Raw genomic sequence first — 14,998 nt, 5'->3', positions numbered from 1 at the left:
CTGACGATGCATTTACATCTGCAAAATTGATTTGTTATTCGCTTCCTACTGTTTCTTTAATACTTTCTGTAATGAATCAGGAGAGTTTCACTGCCACTTCTTGATAAGGGGACTACTACTACTAGTACCCTTTGCTTGATTGCCTTATCAAGATTTACTTATTTGTACTTACTTAAATTTGAAGGCGGAGTAGATAAATAAATCAACAAGTCATTAATGTTTTTATTGAAACTACTACAAACACGGTGCTACATTTACACCGTCTCTCTATAAAAATTTTCAACTAAGTTTTACCAATGTGTCATCGCACTTTCGCAATTTTTTATGCACAAGTTTGGTCAATGAGGTTAAATAAATGACTCATTTACCTGGAGTTACCTCATTTTCTTCGTATTTCGTACTAGCATTTACTGTTATTTTTAATCATACAACCATTATCACTTATGTCTAATCAGTGTTTATAAATATTCTATTCATAAAGTTCGACACACATTTTTTTATTATTAGTCATTGTTTGAATATTTACTTTTGCGAAAAGCAGGAAACAGAATTTGTTGATGGACTCTATTTGTAGCGTACCTAAATATCAAATATAAATGATAAGCAAGGTAAGTCCACACAATTTTCGACCGGTAAAGCTTTATAATTGAAACAATTATTATTTATCATTGCTCCTTTCACAAAGTAAACAAACAAAATTGTACCGTGGCAAGATCAAGAACTCCTCTTGTGTACCTAAATATAAAAATAAAATTTTAGACGATTGTTTCAGCCGTTTGCAGAAATCAAAAACAAAAGAAATTGTGCTTTTTTTTTAATTTTTTTTACTTGTTTCTAATGCCCAATAATCATATTTATATATTTGATGTATCGAGCGATCAAATTACTTTGTAATCCGTATGTGTTTTATGCGACTGATAAGTAACTGAAGTAACGACATACGTTTTCAGATTCATGGACAAATTAATTTGATCGCTCGATATATTTAAGGAAATCATTTCTTTCTTCATAAAATATATGTTCCGGGTGATGTAAAATGGGTACAGGTTGCAAAGACACACTTGTCATTTGCAACAGCACTTTTATGGCATTAGATTAGTCATTTGAAATTACTTTAAAACTGTACTTATATGGAAAATATTCAATTCAAACTACGATTTTCTGGTCCCTTTGTGCCTTTATTTGGTTCAGAAATATTGAAAAAATGCTGTTGCAAATGACAAGTGTGTCTTTGCAACCTGTACCTGTTTTATGAAATTTGTGTAGCTAAATTTTCGATAAATTTGAAATATTTTTGGGATTTTCTTGACTTTGGAGATTTTTTTCCAAAAACTTTTATTTTTTACCACTTAGAAGTTAGCATGAATTATTTTCAAAATTTAAATTACATTTTTAAATAAAAAATTTACTCTAATAACGTTTAGTCTTAATCACAATAGAGTTGCCTTTCACTAACCAAGTTAATCAATACTATAAAAGGTTGTTACATTTTGATAGGATGGTGATACTTTTGAAATATGGCTTGGGCAAAGTTGGTGCTGAAATCAAGACAGTGGCGTACACAAAATACATGACATTTATTCTTAATTAATTTGCTAAAATGATAAACATGTCTAAAAAGAAGAGTTCCATATTGTTTGTAGCAAGGTCGACTATTTAGGACATTTTCTTTTATGCTAGTTAAAATATACAGTTTTTTTTTCTCTTTCAATTAATTCAACGAATTCACGTTTTTTACCCCCCTTTCTAAGTCTATGTCTATCGTCAAAGACGGAATTATAATCAGAATGACCAACATCTGCATTGCTAATGTTGTCGATGAAAATGAAACGTAACAACCTTTCGGTGGTTTGATATTATTTCGCAAAAATTAAAAAAATGTAGGGATTAATCAAAACTGTTTTAATTTTAGTATGTATTTAATTGCCATCCACATTTTTTCATTTGCTTTATTTTCTTCAGTTTAAATCGACATACTATATCTACCAATTTAATTTAGGTAACATACTTATCTGTAAAGAGTTTGGAAGCCTTATTTTGTAAAATTAAGAACAAAAAATTACAATTATATACATATTTAAATACAGGCTCATTATAAATGATGGTAATTGTTCACTTTAACTACTTCTGGAATTTTCGGGTTTTTCTGGCTATACACCGTCAGGGCGTCCTCCTAGATCGTTTCCCACCATTCAAACCTTATGCAAATGCCTTTTTTTTCTCTCTTGTTGTCTTTCAAGGTCGCGCCAATGTCTTAGTATAACTAAAGGGTAAAGAAAATTCATTTGCACAAGGTTTCAGTGGTGGAAAACGATGTAGGAGGACGCCCTGAGGCTGTCTAGCCAGAAAAAACGGGAAAATTCCAGAAGTAGCTAAAGTGAACAATGACCTAAATGATTGTCCCATCGCAGTAGGCATTGGTGACGTAGTTGAATGTGCCACAAGCCTCATTCATAACATGAGTGAGACTAAGGTGGCGCTACCGGCGGTTGTAGAAATCTGTCTACTAGTTTGTCCAACGTTGCCAGCCTGGCGGGTTTTCATTTCAACGCCAACTGCGATGGGATAATCATTTATAGTGACCCTGTACAATATAAAGCTTCTATAGGGGATATTTTTCAAACATCTAGGCTTATCTCGTTATTTTTTAATTTCTCACAGTTTGTGCAACTGAGTTATCAAGGTCAGTAACATAATATAATAAATAAGGGTATCGCCTATCAGATCATGATATTATCACTATACATGTTGAAATCTATCTAAGTATAAATAAATTTATCTAGGACAAAATTCAAGACTGAAAAAGTTTTTCTAGATGAAGCTTTCTCCCTAAATCCTCTTGAACAATTTTAGTTTTCCACACGAAAGTATGGTCAATGGTCATAATAACAAAGATTCCTAATAAGTAAACCTAAAGTAAAAATAATCTATGTCTGTTGGATTGTTGTTTGTTGTTACTGATATCTTTATAACCACAATTAACTAAACTGACACATTCGTTTCGTCAAGTGGATCTTTTTATTTAGGGATTTATTAAGACTAGGTATCTCTATAATAAATTTATGTTGAAAAACGTGAGTACAATTCAAGATTGATATCAGGTTTTTCTCAAAATATATTAGGCATCTACTGTAAAGGTAAGTTAATAAGATTATTTCAAAGTCTACAACGTAAGCAACAAATATATCAACTGCAAATAAAACATTTTATCGCGTCTCACTCGAGGACTTTTAGCACAGTTTCAAATATTTACGAACGCATGGTCTACCGCTATAATGTGTAATTTAATTTTTAAATAATTTAAGAGAATACAAATTGTCTTGGTGTTTTGGTGACCTGTCTTATATTGATTATAAAAATGTAACAGTAACAGTAATACATACACATAGGTAGAATCCAATCGATTAGTGAAGGGACATTTGGCGGGGGAAACTTGCGCGGTCTAAATATCGAACCAATAGCAACCACTCTCATTTACTAATAAATGGACCTGGTCGAACCACAGAACCGTCGAACGAAATAGCGTTGCTGCGCATCTCCACCTAATGTCCCTTCACTAATCGACTGGATTCTAAATACGTGACTTCCATAGCAAAATCACAAATTGACACCAATCCCAGCGCCATCTTTGAAGTTGCAGCCTACACATACAAAAAGCAGTAAACCAAAAGCTTTTTAATTCAGTTTTTCTGCGATATCTCTATCTTGTTTGGTTCAAAAATTTGGAGAAGGGGGGAGACTATTTACATCCTCACTGTATTATGAAATGCTTCACAATTTATTCATTTTGTTCGTGAAATATCACTAAAGTGTGAACCACATTTTTGTATAATATATATAATTTTAATAAAAATCTTGAATTGAAGACAATTACCAGATCAGTTAATCGCACAAGACAACAACTCTACAATCACAAAATATTTCCTTGAACTTATTACTAGACACTGTAGAACACTTATTTAAATTTAAAAATAATCCATTTCATTTTCACAAAATTTCGAACAACATAAAATATGTATTGTAACATCTCTTGGTAACTAGTGGCTATAAAAGGTTGCGTATGTTGATAATGTAAATGTTGGTCATTCTGAGGACAATTCCGTGTTTGACAATACACATGGGCGTACGCGCTTAAAAGGAGGGCGTGAAAAATGTGAATTCATTGAATCAACTGAAAAAAAAAATGTATATTTTAACAAACATTATAATAAAAGTAAGCGATTAGATTCAAATTTGCTATGGCATGTTCAATCACTTGTTGCATTCTTGTCGAGTTTCTAAAAGGCATTCACATTCTTTTGGCCTAATGGGAGGCCATGGAAATTTTGCATTTAATTTGGTAGTAAAGCTGTCTGTTGAATTAGGTTATGTTTTTCTAAGTTTGAGGTTAAAAAAAGCGTCAATTTCTAGTGCATTGTTGTAAGTTTTATACTACATAGTTTGCAAGAGAAGGATACTCAGACATCGCGGGAAATTCAGCAACATGTTATGTTAATTTTGATAGATCCGCGTGTCAGACACTTAGGGACAGAAACATTGGTCAAACTTGTTCTATGGGTCCAACGTTAAAAAAATAAACCATGGTCTCCCATTATGCCAAAACAACGTGAACGGTGTTTAAACTCTACAACAGGACAAAAAAAATCAAGAGGAGTCAAGTGAGGTGACGGCTTGGCCACAATCCCACACTTATCACTCAACCTGAGAAGAACTCCTCTAAATAATAATAATTTTTTGTGTCGTATGAGCAGTAGGTAGATCTTGTTGGAAATGTTCGTTTCTTAGTTTCACGGCATCCAGTTGATTCGAGAAGGAGTCTTTGGTATCTTTGAGTTTTTTGAAAAGAGATTGGACAAAAAATTTACCTTTGGAATATTGCAACCTAAACAAATGGTAACATGGTGGGAATCACATGTATAGTGACCAAATTCTATAATTTTGAGAGTTAAAACGAAACCAAAAAGGTGAAACCAAGTCTCAAAATGTACCTAATGTTTTGTACGCCTTGATTAGGTAAATTATTGTTGTACCAATGGCCAAATTGGATTCGTGGAAATAAATGAAGAGTTTTGGGGTTGTTGAATCAATGAATATCTATAAGGGTGTAAATGTAAATTGTTCTTTAGGATTTTTCTTGAGGATTCATACCTAGGAGAGTTCTAAATTAACGGAAATTAATTTTGGAGAAGCATGGAGAAAGGTTCATTGTTAATTCAGATCTCTCTATTTGTTGGGTTTTTTAACAGTTTTCACAACATCTGCTGCAACTACTATAGCACGTACAGTAAGTAGACTTGCCTATAGGTACACTGCCAATGTTTAAAATTGATTCAACAACTCTTCCACACCGCTGTGAGAAGACACGATACTCCACTTCTTCTTTTCGATACGAAGCAAGAAACTGATGGATGATGATATTCCGATTGTCGTGAATAGGTAACCCAGTAACTTTTTTTTTTAAATGAAATGAAATTTTCTGCATTCCAGTACTACGAGTAGTGTTGTAACCAAACGCACAAAAAGAAGAGTAAACCGATACAGATACGTTTTCTTTAATTCATTCGCAAATAGAAGACTTACTTAACGGTTCCATAATGTTACAATGTTTGTAAAAAATCTTCTCAATCTCTTATTAGTAAATTATGCTTCTGATGTCTGTTCTGAAACAACAACTATAACTGCACAACCCTATTTGTCCCGATTTTCTTCCTCACACATTTAAAATCTCCTTCAGGTGTCCTACCAAGATCCGTACTTGGTCTCCTTCTGTTGGTGCCACAGGTTTTGATTAAATTTCCCTCCTGGACATGTCAACGCGTTTTCTTTTTTCTTAAAACATTTCAAAAGGTTTTTGAGCAGGACATTTTGACTCAGTTTTAATTTCATACAAAACCTTAAAATACATTTTGTTGTATTTTCAAGAGCAAGGTCAATCAACGCCACACACAAAGCCTCCTCGCTCATCTCGTGACCTACCACCCAACTGAACTCGCTTGTTTACTTTTGACATATCTTTTCCTTGTTTATTGATTCACTTCGCGCAATGTTCAAAAATAATTTCTCTTCAGATAAGAGCGGTGTTTTTTCCCAAATCTCCCGATAACTCTATCTCCACAACAAATTAAATAATTTCATTACACAAATCAATCAAGCCGGACCTTCATTTTACGCATTAAAACGAATTCCTTATTTGGAAGAGAAAATATGTAAGGCGCTCGTTGCATCAACACTCTTGCTCTTGCCGTGACTCATGTTGTAACAGATTTGCAGATGGTAGAAAAATGCTGGCCACGATAGTCGCGCTATCGGCGGATGTGCTAAAAAGAAACGGACTCTTTGGCACCGCGAGGCACGTCTTCTGACTCATCTTCGGCAGAGTGTTGTGGCAGGATGGTGGACGCTTTTGGGGCTTTTTCCAGATCTGATTGATCCGGTGTGGCATTCGAGTGACCTCGTAACGCAAATAAATTTCGATTTGGCGGCGTTATAATGTTAATGTGTTGATTCGGTTGTTGTTGCGAAAGCCGTGCACATGTTGCATTCGTCGCCAATAAATAATTCATTAATAAGCATTTTTTCTTGCCTTCGTGCACTTTGCTAATTGCCTTCGTTTCTTCAATGAACGTTTTGTAACGCTGAACCGTAACGGTGCGCTTTTTATTTGGGAAAATGTTTATGTCGTTCTTTATTGCCATTTGTACTTGACTAGATACTGTTCGCAAACTGTAAAATGGAAACATTGGTATTGACATAAAAAAACGTTTTACACTATTTCCGTTTGTTGTGGTTTTGGAAAGGACATCCCGACCGGAAGACAAAATTTAAATTTGAACCAAATAAACTTCTCAAAACTCTACACGAGTGTAAGCTAATAAATTGCGTTCAAGTAGTTAATCGAACATGTATTACAAGAAAACTATCAAAGCTGCCGACTCTGGTGTTTGATCGATGCCGACATAATATTTATTGCTGTCTGATGAAATTTATGTGTTTCGTGATTATTTTTATTTGACCAAGTGACATATTAAATATGTTTGCAACTGATTTAGAATCACTCGACAATTTCTGAATTAACACCTATTTTTAAATATCGTAAGTAAGTACAACCGAATAAATAAAAAAAAACATAATATATAACCTATTTTAAATAATAGTATACTCCGTTTCTGAGTTCGATGCCGGTAAGTCGTAAAACCGGGTTGTCATAAATCAATAATAATCACCGCTTAATACACGTACATGCAAATTTCTTTTGGCGGGAAAATACTTGCGCTCGGCTCACGTTAATAAATTGGCCATCCTTGTTCTAAAAGCTGTGTACGAGCGTAAGAGTGAGAAAACATGATGTTTGGAAGGTACCAAGTGAGCCATAGTAGGTACTTTAGGGTAGGAAATCCAAAAAGTTGAATTGTAACATCTTAATACCAGGAGAATGGCCTAGGCTGCTTATACAGGGTCTCTCAGAACTGGAGGACCAAAATAATACGGTGAATTCATCATCTTCTGGGAATAATAGGAAAAATGTTCAAAAAAATCTATCTTAAATAGTGATTAGGAAAGAAGCAATTTAAACTAACCAATCCTGTTGTTGATGTTAAGTTACCTATAAATTAGTTTTCCTGCTTTATTTGTAACTATGGATGCATTTCAAATGATGCATATGCATTGTTCAGTATCCGCATTGTTTGTGCAATGACGGACGTTTTTAGGTTATAGTATTTTTCAGGTTATAGTATCGGGCGTTCAAATGAAATCTTGGGCTAAGTAGGCGTTGGAAAAATTAAACCGTTCAGAACAGTGTAAAGTTTGAATTTCCCGCCGTTTGATACGAAAGACATTTGTTTATGTTTAATCGGGACATAATTGAACATGTTTGTTTTCAGCAAAGGGTGTCCTTAGATATTTGGTTCGAGAATAGGAATCGTTAAGTTATTCAATTTTTAATGTAAAACATTGCAAAGAGAGAAAAAAAGAAAGATTTTTTTGGCTTTAAATTTTAGGTTAGCTGTCAACATACTCCAATTAATCTACGCTTTAAAAAAGCACAACAATTGACGGTTTCCAACGCCTCCCCAGCCCAGGGTTTCATTTGAACGCGCGATATCTTTGCTGGATGTTCCCTATTGGGGAAACGAACTGCGTACTCCTGAGCAGCTACTGTGGCACTCTCATCACACTGTCCATATAAGACAAGCATATCAAAACATTCTGAAGAAGTAAACATTAAACGTTTTTAATGACTTTTGTAATTTTCAGAAATAATTTATTATGACATAATATTCAATTATTATGTCTTTGCAACAATCAAATTTGTTTCGATAGTTACTAATATCATTTTTTAAGGTAATTTTATACTCGTATCAATACGCGATTGGTCAATTAACAACGTTCTTATTTTAAAATCCAATGAGGATAGATTTTTTTAAATATTTTTCCTATTATTCCCAGAAGATGATGATTTCACCGTATTATTTTGGTCCGCCAGTTCTGATAGACCCTGTATGTAATTAGGTTTTAAAATGTTTTGGATGCACTGGAATCCGTCAACGCTTCGGTCATTTTATGGCTTAGCGGTATCGGGCTCAGAAACAGAGTATATTGCAATAATAAAATTTTACTAAATTTGGGGAATTTAATGATATCTGTTGGGCCATCCCAGCCAACGCCTGTCATTTTTAATGTCCTTGAAAGTACGTAAACTCGCATCTAAAATTTGAACCTGTTACTAAAAATGCCTCGCAAAGTGAGACATTTATTAAACTCTCAAATTAGTTGTTATTACTTGTTATTAACTTTATTAACATGCTGCGCTACTAATATCTCCACGTACTATGGCGGACAAAAAATTTCGTCCACAACTGTCATTCCACTCACGTATGCTCTAAAGCAGCCTTTAGGAACTAATAACCGCACTTCACATGTTGACATATTGTATCAATGTTCTTATGAGTGACAGTAATAAATTTCAAACTGTAATTTGCAAACGTCAGTCATGATGACAATAAAGGTTAAACTACACCCAATTTTTGTGAAATGACAGGAAAAGGGTGGACGAAATTTTTTGGCCGCAATAGTAACCTCAATTTTTAATAATGAGATTTTTCACTCTAGGTCAAAAGTGTACTGTCGCGACCAATAAATTTTGGTCGTCAAGGTCATTCTTTGACGCAATCGAAAATGCTCCATTGTAAAACAGTCGTAAATATCATAATCTATCATCATGTTGTATGACATTAATTGTCATTTTTTTCTCATTTTTTTGACCAAATTTTAAAATGAAATTGAGGACCAAAATGTTTTGCTCGGGACAGTACAATGTTGCCAGCTCTATTTTGGGTGTAAATTGCGGTGTTGTGTTTCTTTGATACAAAAACAGACTATATGTTCCGTGGAATATATCAACAATCAACAAATTTTGAGGAAAAGCTTATCATTTTAAGGTTAGACGCGGGGACCAGTCGCTCGGGCTCGTGTCATTACTGTAATTTGTCAACGGCTAGTAACTTTTCTGGCGAAAAAGTTAAAGGTTAAATGTGTAGAGTATATTTTACTTGCTAGATACTTGTAAAAACGTTTGTTTTTTTTTTACTGTAAATGTAGATTTGGTCAATCTAAACAACTACTTATCTTTTCTTATCAAATCATTATTTTTGAAAAGTAGTTACATACATAGTTACACATGTATTTATTATCTTATGGAGAAAGTTAGAAATTTGGGCTGTTGAATTTTTATCTACAGTCCATTCCATTTAAGAATGCAGTAGATGTCGCTTCGAATGGAGAACGTTTCGCACTGGCAAACGCGGCAAATTTGAAAACATCCATTCCAAGCAAAATTAACAAAAAAAGTTATAAAGGAACTTACGGTAGTGGTATTCTAATAACAAAAGTGTACTTTAATGATGCGTTTGATACAAAAACTCGATAACTTGGACACTAATAACCAAAAAATCGATCAAATATCAAAATTTGACAGTGGTTATCAAAAATCGAACATTGCCTTGATGTAAACTTTTCCCTCATTTTGACCAATCAACGGCGGGAAAATAGTCCCTATGCTATTCTATACTGCATACTTAAATGGAATAGAATAAAAAAATGAAAAGTTAGGTCCATTATTTTATTTTACGTGTTAGAGCAATTTTTAATTTCTTGTTTTTTTTTCATAATACCGTATTGAATTTAATTTTCTCTAAAGGATATTCGTCCGTTTGACAAAATTAAATTGTCCTTTCAGTTGTGCCAACTTGTGTCATTCTCTGTTACTAAACAATTATTATAATAGGGAAATTTGTTGATTAAACAAGGTAAGTCAACAGATGGTGGATCTTTGATATTTAAACACGCCAGCCCCAAGGGGAGAATTTGTCGTTTTTGCAAATAACATGAGGTAGAGAATGTCAGCATAAGTTACGAAAAAATACATTTTTATTTGCATACTTATTAATCAGTAACTACCTACCGGGTGGTCAACAATAACTCAGCTTGTTGGCAATGATACAAGTGAAAAATTTCGGTGTTTTTTTTGTCTCGTAATTGACACTGGCCGGATGTTTTAACTTGACACTTTAAAAATTTAGGTTATGTCGGTTATGTTTAATATGCTTTATCTATGAATATGCTATTACTAAAATGAACCTTTAATGGTAAATTTCAAAAATGCCTGTCAACACTGTCTAAGCTGACAACTGGAAACGCGTTTAGATTACAGTGTTACCAAACTCATTCAAATTTTCATTGTTACCAACAGATTCGCTCATTCTTGATAACCCGGTACATATTTTCTTATTGACCACAATAGCCAAAATTTTTGTTCTTCCTCTCTTCTTTTGTATTTCATCTCTTTTATCTGTTATGTAATAAATGTCTTTCCTTTCATTGAAATCTTTGATTTTTCAGGAAGGTTAGATTCTTTATTTTGAAATTGTATTTTTATCTTTTTAATTCGTAATTTATATCTTTATAATTGTTTATACATGCAGCTGCACCAAATCTGACTTTACCCTCTTTAGGAAAACTTTTTATCTTACATTTGAATTTTGAATTTTTTGTTTTCTTTGTAAATCTCATTCATACTTTGAGAACTTAAATAGGAAAAATATAAATAGGTCTAATCAACAGTTGCAGTTTCTCAGACATTCATGTTTACAATCTCGAGATTGCTATCTTCAGTGACCGTCGCTTCGCGCCACCTCATCTTAACCATGTTCCAATAAGGATTGTTTCTTCAATTAACATACTGTAACGTTTACCATGTAAGGATGCGCTTTGTCTTGTTGAAACATAAAATTACTTATGTAAGGACTACACGTTTATAACGCAACAGTTGGTATTTGAGTTTCTAGAAATGTAGACTAAACGATCTGCTGTTAAGACAAATTAGGAACTTAATTGATTGAGATTGAGATTGGGAAAATCGAATAAATTATCTTTGATCTCGCTGTCACAATATCTAATTTAAATACACACTGGAACCTTATTTTAAATTTTCCTTTTTTTTGTTTGTCATATTTAATAGAAACTTCAACTTCACTTTCACTGATATTTTCCTTTGAGAAATCAACTTCTTATCTAATCGATTTATTAATAAAGTTTTAAAGGGCAGATAAACATTACATTTCTGTTTATAACAAATTATTTTAGCAGAGTTGCGATTAAATAAAATACCTACGTTACAAGACCTTGAAAAACACCTTTTTTCATTAAAAACAATTAAAACGCAAAATTTTAGACAACTTTTCAAATATTTTGCTGTATCGCCACCCTGACAGTAGTTACGATTAATTTTTTTGGGCTCATGGTTGGTTCTAAACATAAAAAAAAAATGCAACATGACGAACCAAAATTTTCCCAAGTTTAGTAAAATTAACGACAGGTCTACTCTCTACTATGTTTGGGGCGATGAAGCGTCCCTCTTGCAGGAAGTGAATAAAAGGGATGAAACCCTTTATCTGTCGCCATCACCTGCTATCCTAAAGGGGAGTGCCGAACATAAAGGGGTAGCGATGTTTATCTTGTGGGCAGTAAAAACTAATGGAATCATTCACGCTTGGGGGTAACTAAAGTGCAATGGTCTAGACTCAGCGTCCACAACGAACGTAATAAACAATAAAACATATTTTAATTGTTTCCGTTAATTAAATCGAAATGAATTTGTGACATTAATTTACATTAATCAGATCGAAACGAATTCGTGTCGATAATTTACTTATTATTACGTGTTATGACGCATTTGCCTTTACCGCTAAATTAGACGAATTAATTAATTCGATTGGTTTTCAAATTGTAAATTAACTGGTAAATTGAGCAAAATCGAACTTACCAAATAAATACAAAATTAAAATTTTGAGCGTTTCACAAAGTAAATTAGCAGAAAAATCAAATACTCTTACTTGGAACACTTTATTTGCGCTCTCTGACTTACACACTGTGACCTAATTGTATAATAAAAAATGTGTTTATTTTTCTATTTGTTTAAGCCACAGGAACCTTTTTTGTACAAGTTGCTGTCATAAATTTACAAATGCCAGTGACTCATTTTATTTATAACGTACGTTACAATGTACCTAATAAAAATGTATCGCTGTCTTTCTGAAAAGTAAAAATATAAACAAGTTGTTATTATTCCCAGAAAAATGTTGAGCTCTGGAAAAAATACGTTTCGGTTTTGAAAATGTTCGCAAATTATTCGCGACGAAATAGATTCAACAAGGACGAAGCTCGTGCAAGATTATGTACCGATCATTTAATAACGAGATAATAACCGAGTAATTAATTGACTATTGTTCGCACCGGCGAAGCCCTCTCGAACATTTTCTGGTTACGCCCCTGCGCATGAAGACAATCACAATTGACAGCAATTTGACAATAACTGTCATTTTCAAATTTTTTACACACATCAAACACTTTGCTTGGGTAAAACGCACAATGTTTAAATAAAACACGCTTCAAGATGCAAATTTCACTTTACACACATTAAATTTAAATGATGATGATTAATCCGAGTTTATGATCGTTCACAATGGGTTGAACGTCCACGATGACGTCACCGGTTTACCTCACCGTTCGCCAGTCGTTTTCCTGGTTTTCACTTTTGGAACCCCAAACCACCCGAACTGGTCAATAATGATCGAAACTAATAAGCCGGTTTGTTAGAATCGACCGTTTTTTCGCGGTCGCGTTTAGGTTGGTAACACTTTTGGAAATTTGAAGACGGTGGCGCCATGAATTGAACTTTTTCAAATCAGAATCTAATGGTTAATGTACGGTTGGCTTCAAAAAAAAACGGGAACTGTCAGAAAAAGTTCCGTCAGATTTTATTAAATTTTTATAGTTTGAAACAGCTTTTTAGAATTTAGATTAAAAAACTGCACTTATGTGTCAGAAATACAGGAAATACTACTGTCAAACAGACACAAATTGACATAAATTGACAAATTAAATTTCCAATTCACATTAGGTCAAATTTCAGTTCCCGTTTTTTTTGAAGCCAAGTGTAGATTAAGTACATCAACCTTTTACTGTTAACTCAAGGTTCTTGAGGGTTTATTAAAACTGGAATAAATTTGTAATGCTTTGTTTTAATAAAAAATAACTGGAGGAAAATGTTTAGAAAGAAAACGTTCTGGAGCGTCTGGGAGCATTGGTAATGAATGACCAATAACATGTTTTCACTCCCAATTTGTTGTTGCTGGATGGCTAAGCACTGTGTACTGTCTGTGATTATTATGTAATAAATGTGTAATTTATCTTAAAAGTTATTCATGTAATTTTAGTCAGGTTCAAGTACTTAAACGAACACAACTGATTATGATGGTGATAAACATGTTAATTCTAATCAAGTTGTCAGCAAATGCAAAAACAGGATGGAATCATAAATGTAAAGGTAAAACGTATTTTATGTGATTGAAGGTTACGGAGATTTCGTCACATGTCCTTTGCGTATATATTTTGCTTAATCCGAGGCAAAAATCTAAAGCACAATAAATTTTCGTTGTATAGTCATTTTAATTCATCGTATTATCACAAATGAACATTTTTCCCAGCTTGATTATGCCTAGTGCAATAAACTGTCAAAAATTCATTAAACTGTCAAGGATGTTTTCAAAATTGTTCAAAATCATTTCATTAATTGAGTAATTTTGTTCCAAAATAACTTATGTTTCAGTTCATGAATAAACTTTGACAAAGAGGACATAATTACAATTAATATAACATGTTACAGGTTACTCCCGTTTTACACTGGAGGACTTTCTATTATGTCAAAGAATGACATTGAATACCAAAATTGATTGTGCATCATTACTTTCGAATACGTATTTGCAAATAACAAGGAATATGTATAAGGAATGAAACAAGATGGTGATTAATAATTATTATTATCAATGTATCGCTAGATTATTTCTACAGGAAAAGTATTTGCATCGACTTTATCCTGAGTTACCGATGAGGATATCACAAATCAAATATTTTTGTAATAACATAACAATTTGTGTAGACAATATCCATAGTCAAACAAAATCTTCACAGTGTCAATGCATTGACTGGTTAGTTAAATTTGATTCATATATAGTGGTGACCATAAAAATACTAACGAACGTAATCTGCGGTTTAACGTTCTTAGAACGTAAAATCAAGGAGCTGATTTCATTGATGTTACAAATGAATTCATGCATATTCATATAAAAGATAGGGAACAAACTTTAAAAAATGATTAGTTTAAAAAAAGGCACAGTGAAGACTTGAAGAGCAATAAACTGTGGTCGTCAATGTTATTTTAAAATTATGTGGCATTGTGAATTAAAATTTTTCTCTGACTGATTATATCCAATGTCAATCGAAATGTCCACAATACATTGCATTGCCAAGCATTTTTTTAAATTGTCCAAAATCATAGTTCCAATATCACGTTTTAATAAATTAAGAATCATTTCAAAAATTAAATAATTCTGGTTCAATATAACTTTATTCTTCATTTCATTAAAAATATTTGACATTG

The sequence above is a fragment of the Tenebrio molitor genome, chromosome 9 (assembly GCF_963966145.1).
Source record: "Tenebrio molitor chromosome 9, icTenMoli1.1, whole genome shotgun sequence".
In the NCBI taxonomy this organism is placed as follows: Eukaryota; Metazoa; Arthropoda; class Insecta; order Coleoptera; family Tenebrionidae; genus Tenebrio; species Tenebrio molitor.
Note: the sequence above shows the minus strand (reverse complement) of the source record.